This window comes from Eschscholzia californica, unplaced genomic scaffold (genome assembly GCF_041429995.1).
Source record: "Eschscholzia californica isolate CP2 unplaced genomic scaffold, dmEscCali1.0.p SCAF_108, whole genome shotgun sequence".
Taxonomy (NCBI): Eukaryota; Viridiplantae; Streptophyta; class Magnoliopsida; order Ranunculales; family Papaveraceae; genus Eschscholzia; species Eschscholzia californica.
Genome location: NW_028238208.1, coordinates 32,501 through 40,000, shown reverse-complemented (window position 1 = coordinate 40,000; position 7,500 = coordinate 32,501).

The following is a 7,500-nucleotide window of genomic DNA, read 5'->3' as shown; positions in this document are numbered from 1 at the left end:
CGTCCCATGACGTCCCGTGCTGTCGCATTTTGTCCCGAGCCTTACTAAGGCCGTCCCATGCGCGTCCCGTGCCGTCCGAGCCTCACCAAGGGCGTCTCATGGCGTCCCGTGCCGTCGCATTTTGTCCCGAGCCTTACTAAGGCCGTCCCATGCGCGTCCCGTGCCGTCCGAGCCTCACCAAGGCCGTCCCATGGCGTCCCGCGCTGTCCCATGCCGTCCCGAGCCTTACCAAGGACGTCCCATGACGTCCCGTGCTGTCCCGAGCCTTACTAAGGCCGTCCCAGGCCGTCCCGAGCCTTACCAAGGCCGTCCCATGGCGTCCCGTGCTGTCCCATTTTGTCCCGAGCCTTACTAAGGCCGTCCCATGCGCGTCCCGTGCCGTCCGAGCCTTACCAAGGCCGACCCATGCCTTACCAAGGTCGTCCCATCGATCTCGGAGAAAGTACATCATAACATCGGAATACACCCCGACATCGATATCGGAGAAAGTACATCATCATAACATCGGATCGGATGCGTATCCGTCCAAGTGCCATCGACACTTCGAGAAGTTCGGACCTAGCTTCCTAGCATGTTGATGCGTCGGTGCTAATGGGGACATAAAGATCCCACGACGTTCCGAACGGAAGTAGCCGAAGTGTTCCGTGCGTGTGAACTCCATTGTCCCATGTGCCGGCTCTTGACTCCTAAGATGTCCCATGTGAAGGCCCTTCATGGCTAAGAATGTCCCGTGCAGCGTCCCTTGATGATCCCCATAAGGTGTCCCATGTGCGTCCCATGCCGTGCCCAGCCTTACCAAGGCCGTCCCATGCTGTCCCATGCGCGTCCCGTGCCGTCCAAGCCTCACCAAGGCCGTCCCAGGCCATCCCGAGCCTTAGCAAGGCCGTCCCGTGCTGTCCCATGCCGTCCCGAGCCTCACCGAGGCCGTCCCGTGCCTCACCAAGGCCGTCCCGAGCCTTACCAAGGCCGTCCCGTGCTGTCCCATGCCGTCCCGAGCCTCACCAAGGCCGTCCCGTGCTGTCCCATGCCGTCCCGAGCCTCACCAAGGCCGTCCCGTGCTGTTCCATGCCGTCCCGAGCCTTACCAAGGCCGTCCGATGCGCGTCCCGTGCTGTCCCATCCGTCCCGAGCCTTAGCAAGGCCGTCCCATGCGCGTCCCATGCCGTCCCGAGCCTTAGCAAGGCCGTCCCATGCGCGTCCGATGGGATTCCCGAGCTTTACCAAGGGCGTCCCGTGCTGTCCCATGCCGTCCCGAGCCATAGGGACGCTGTCCCGTGCGCGTCCCGTGCTGTCCCATGCGCGTCCCCTGCTTTGGCTCGGCTGGCCCGTGCATTCTATGGGGTCGTGGGACATTTCGAAATCCACCCGGGCCATTTCGACTCTCTCTTCATTTATACTATTGAGGTATTATTTATGAATTATTGGAGAAAAGAAACGGAAGAAAATATTTTTTTTTCTATTTTTTATGAATTTTCCGGTGTTTATTCACTTAAAAATTCATAGAAAAATAAATATTTATCGGAATCGCTATTATAATATATCAAAAAATTCCTTGCGAAAAGGCCTTTCCAACGAGTATAAGTTTGCTGGATTCCGACGAGTAACGAAGGAGTAAAGGCCCAGTATGCTTGGTTAAAAAATTGATGTTTCCTTGTGAAAATAGGCAAAACAATAACTTTGCACTATAAGGGGGAGGGTTGAGCTCCTTCCCCAGAGCGTGCACAGCACTTGTGCTGGCACGTTCCCTAGTGCTCGCCAAGCACCATAGGGCATCCAAAGGGCAAAGCCGAGCCTACTACATGATGGGAAGCTTCTAATATGTCGGAATACGAAGAGATTTCGTGCGACCCGAAGCTCGGCTCGGGCGTCCCGGCCTGTCCCGAGCTGTGCCGAGCGCGTCCCAGGCCGTCCCGAGCCAAGTCTCGGGCGTCCCAGGCCGTCCCGAGCCAAGTCTCGGGCGTCCCAGGCCGTCCCGAGCCAAGTCTCGGGCGTCCCAGGCCGGCCCGAGCAAAGTCTCGGACGTCTCAGGCCGTCCCGAGCTGTGTCGAGGCCGTCCCAGGGCGTCCCGAGCTGTAGCGAGGGCGTCCCAGGCCGTCCCGAGCCACGTCCCGGGCGTCCCAGGCCGTCCCGAGCCAAGTCTCGGACGTCCCAGTGTCACGGCCTTTTCTCTCGATAGGCGTCGTGCGGCACTTGTGCGCGCTCTCGGGACAAGTCAGCCAACAAAGTAATATTCCAAACAACCAACGATAGCTACAAAAGAAGGCAACAAGATATATTATTGATAGATAATGAGAGCTTACAAGGAAAGACAAGCATATGACTAAGGAAGCTTCCTAAAGGCTAGGGAAGCTTATGGCTCTTCGGTTGCCCACTATTTGGAAGGTAGGGGTCTTCCACTCAAAGTTTACCATCCACTCCCCTACCTAGTGCAAAATATATGTTTTACCTATCCTCACAAGGAAACATCAATGCTTTCAACCAAGCATACTCCTTTGTTGGAAATAAAGACATCTACGTCCCCGTGCCAAGGGAAGCTACCTAAGGAAGCTACCTATATACAAGGCACCTTACTATGCACGCTCAAGACATATGCCGGCCTAGCGCAAGGCATATGCTACACTTATTACAATGCATAAAAGTAAAAGACATGTCCCTTGGCAATACCAACATGGCTTGACAAAAAGGGACATGACAGACTCCCCCACTTGTTATGTCGTCGTCCTCGACGACTTCGCTGCCAAGTACTCCACGATCTTTTCTGCATTGTCGAGCAAGGAGCTGGCGCGTTCCCAACTGGCTTCGGCTTCTGGCAGGTTCTTCCACTTGACTAAGTACTCGATCTCCGGTGGCGAATTGTGATGAGCTTGAGCACGGCGATCAGCTACTATCTTCTGCACCTCCCTGGTTGGCTGGAGCTCCGGTCTTGGATTAGATCTCTGCTGGTTGGCACGTTGGGGATCCGCCTGATCCTGGTAGAACGGCTTCAGGTTGCTGGCATGGAAGACTGGATGGTGGTTCTGCATATACCTCGGGAGTTGTACTTTGAACGAAACCTTTCCAACACGAGCAATGATGGGAAAGGGGCCCTCGTACCGCCTCACCAAGTTTCGGTGTAGCTTCTTCACGAACCGAGAAGTATCCCTGTTGATCTTGACGAGCACCAAGTCACCTACTTTGAAGTTGTGTGGTCTCCGGTTCTCATCTGCGAACTTCTTCATGCGTGCTGCTGCTTTCTCCAGGTGTGCTTTGGCTATTTCTGCTGTCCGCTGCCATTCCTTAGCAAAAGTGAATGCCCGTGGGCTAGTACCTGTATAACCTGTTGCAACCGTGTGGGGAGTTAACGGTCGCTGCCCTGTTACCAGCTCGAATGGTGTCTTGCAGGTAGAAGAACTCTCCTGCAAATTGAAACAGAACTGAGCTACGTCCAATAGATTCACCCAATTCTGCTGGTTGGCACTGACAAAGTGCCTAAGGTATTCTTCAAGAAGAGCGTTGAAACGCTCCGTCTGGCCGTCTGTCTGCGGATGATTACTTGTCGAGAAGTTCAGCTGTGACCCTAGAAGTTTCATGAGCTCGGTCCAAAACCGCCCTGTAAATCTGGCATCACGATCACTGATAATAGTCTGGGGCACACCCCAATATTTCACTACGTGCTTCAAGAACAAGAACGCCACTTCTTCCGCAGTACACTGAGCAGGTGCTGGAATGAAGGTTGCATACTTCGAGAAACGATCAATCACCACCATAATAGAAGTATACTCCCCCACTTTTGGCAAGCCACTAATGAAATCCATAGATACACTCTCCCATGGACGCTGCACCACCGGCAATGGCTCCAAAAGTCCCAAAGGTTTCTTCCGCATCACCTTGTCCTGCTGACAAATGAGGCAAGTCTGCACATACTCTTCAACTTGCTTCCTCATGTTCGGCCAGTAATATGCTGTCTCAAGTAACGCCAATGTACGATGGTAGCCAGGGTGGCCTGCCCATACGGTATCATGACATTCCTTGATCAGCTCCCGCCTTAGCTCCGCAGAGCGAGGCACATAGAGACGTCCACCTGTGGTATATAACAAATCCTCTTTGATTCTGAACCTTGTGGAACGTCCTCCCTTCACCATATCGACCAAGATCTTGGCTTCTTTATCACTCTGCAGCCGCTCACGAATCTTGTCGATAATGATGGTCTTCAGCTGGGACCTGCTCCTCTGTCCCGTAGTAACCAAGGCGGCCAACTCCGCCTTCCTGCTCAGGGCATCAGCAACATTGTTCATTCTTCCTGGTTGGTACTCCATATCAAAATCAAACTCGGCCAATGACTCTTGCCAGCGAGCCTGCTTGGAAGTGAGCTTCTTCTGAGTCATGAAGTGTGAGGCAGCAACATTGTCGGTCTTCACCAGAAACTTCGACCCCAACAAATAATGCCTCCAGACCCTTAAGCAATGAACAATAGCTAGTAACTCTTTCTCCTGAGCTATATAACGCCGCTCCGTGTCGGAAAGCTTGCGGCTCTCGTATGCAACTGGGTGACCATCTTGCACTAGTACCCCGCCAAGTGCAAAATCAGATGCATCGGTATGAACTTCAAAAGGCTTGGAAATGTCGGGCAATGCCAATACGGGATCGTTAGCAACCTGCTGCTTCATGTCCTCGAATGCTTCTTGACATTCCTTCGACCAAACCCAGGGCCTATCCTTCTTCAACAAGTCTGTTAAAGGTGCCGATCTGGCTGAATATCTCCTGATGAACTTACGATAGTAATTCGCAAGGCCGAGAAATGATCTGAGCTCCGACACTGAAGTTGGCACCTTCCACTCTTGGATGGCTTTCACCTTCTTCATCTCCATCCGGATATGCCCATCACCAATAATGTGGCCCAGAAAACCTATGTGTTTTTGTGCAAACGAGCACTTTTCCTCTTTCACATACAGCTGGTTCTCCTTCAGGACCCTAAACACTTCTCTCAAGTGCTTTGCATGATCTTCCAAACTGTGGCTATACACAACAATATCATCAAGATACACCACCACGAACTTGTCGAGAAACTCATGGAAGATCTGGTTCATCAACGTACAAAACGTGGCGGGTGCGTTGGTTAAGCCAAAAGGCATCACCAAGTACTCAAACGCCCCATACCGCGTCACGCACGTGGTCTTCGGCTCGTCGCCTTCTGCAACGCGGACTTGATAATACCCAGAGCGCAAGTCTAACTTCGAAAAGTACTTTGCCGAACCGAGCTGATCAAACAAGTCCGCTATAAGTGGAATCGGGTATTTGTTCTTCACAGTCACCTTGTTCAAAGCCCGAAAATCCACGCACAACCGCAAGCTACCGTCGTGCTTCTTCTGGAACAACACTGGAGCACCATAAGGAGCTTTGGAAGGACGGATGAATCCCGCCTCCAATAGCTCATCGAGTTGTTTTCTCAATTCGGCCAACTCGGGTGGAGCCATCCTGTAGGGAGCTTTTGCAGGTGGCTTAACTCCTGGAATAATCTCTATTTGATGATCAACAGCACGTCGTGGGGGTAGAGACTTTGGAAGCTTTGCTGGCATAACATCCCTGAACTCCTTCAGGATGGTTTGGATCTTGGCAGGTACAGGTTCTGCATCCACTCCTGTAGTCCCCATCTTTAAGGCTGCCAAGTATGTCAACTCTCCCTTCTTTAGACCCTTCTCTAGCTGCATCGCTGAAATCATCTTGTCGCCTCGAGTCTTCTCGGCAACTACTGGCACCATGCACGGCTTGTCTCCAAGGAAACATATGCTCCCCAAGTACGGCATCGGCACCATTTTGTGCTCCATCATGAAGTCTAGTCCAATGATGACCTGAAAATCATCCAAAGGTACACAAGTAAAGTTAGTCTTACCAGACCACTTGCCAATCTCGAGGGGTACATCTCGAGCTACCCCATCTACGGGTTTTGGTGCCGAATTAACGGCCTTCATGCGGCTTGGATCCTTATGAAGCTTTAGACCCAACCGCTTAGCCTCCGCAGCATCTACGAAGTTGTTGCTAGCTCCAGTATCTACCATCACCTTGGTAGTCTTGCCATTGACCTTACATTCAACGTACATCAGCACCCTTGAGGCCTTAGGCTTCTCGCTTGATTGGCCCGCAAGAGCATTGAGTACCTGGAGCGCACCCATCTTTGAATCATCGTCATCACTATCCACATCTTCCTGTGGATCATGCATACTCTCCTTGTCCTCTTTGCCGCCAAAAGACACCTTCAATGCATTGAGCGCGGCTCGGGATGGACAATCACGTATGCGATGGGGGCCACTACAAAGGAAGCACTTCAACGGAGCTTTGGCTCCCGATGTAGCGCCCGTCTTCGACCCTGTGCCATCCCGGTTGGGGTAAGGTTTCCGCTCATGGCCTTTTCCCCTTCCAGGATTGGGCTTTCCTCCAGTGCCCGTAGGCTTTTTCCTCTCTTGATCATTCGTTGCGAAATCTGTGAGTCTCTCAGCGGCGGATTGCGCTGTGGCCAAGTCTTGCACCCTTTGCCTCTGGAGCTCTGTCTGTGCCCATGGCTTTAGGCCTTCAAGAAAACAGAAGAGCTTATCCTTCTCTGACATATCTTTTATATCGAGCATGAGCGCTGAGAACTGCTTCACATATTCCCGAACGGTACCTGTGTGTTGAAGCTTCCGTAGCTTCTTTCTTGCCATATACTCCACATTCTCGGGAAGGAATTGAGCCTTGAGCTCTCTTTTCAAATCCTCCCAAGAGTCTATGACGGCACGTCCGGCTTGTATCTCTTCGTACCGTGTGCGCCACCATAGTTTAGCATCCCCCGTCAAGTACATTGTGGCCATCGAGACTTTGGTGTCTTCATCGTCGGGTCGCACGGCACGGAAGTATTGCTCCATGTCAAACAAGAAGTTCTCGAGCTCCTTGCCATCTCTGGCTCCTCCATAGGATCTTGGATCCGGTACTCGCACACGAGGAGGATGCGCCTCTGCTGCTCCGGCTCGGTCTTGGGTACCTACAATCCGCATCAATACATTCACCTGTGCTCGTAACTCGTCGATGATGCTACCTTGCTCTTCTCGAAGGTCGCTTATTTGCACTTGCACATCCTCAAGGGATGCTCCCATAGCTTCGACCGTCATATCCACACCGTTGTGGCGACCTTCCAATCCGTCTAGCTTCTCCGCGAGCAACGGGACTCCCACGATCACTTCTTCCAAGCGCGCGGCCCGTTCCTCCAAAGCATCCAACCGTTCTTTCGTAGTTCGAGGAGCTGCCATCCTATGCTCTGATACCAATTGTCACGGCCTTTTCTCTCGATAGGCGTCGTGCGGCACTTGTGCGCGCTCTCGGGACAAGTCAGCCAACAAAGTAATATTCCAAACAACCAACGATAGCTACAAAAGAAGGCAACAAGATATATTATTGATAGATAATGAGAGCTTACAAGGAAAGACAAGCATATGACTAAGGAAGCTTCCTAAAGGCTAGGGAAGCTTATGGCTCTTCGGTTGCCCACTATTTG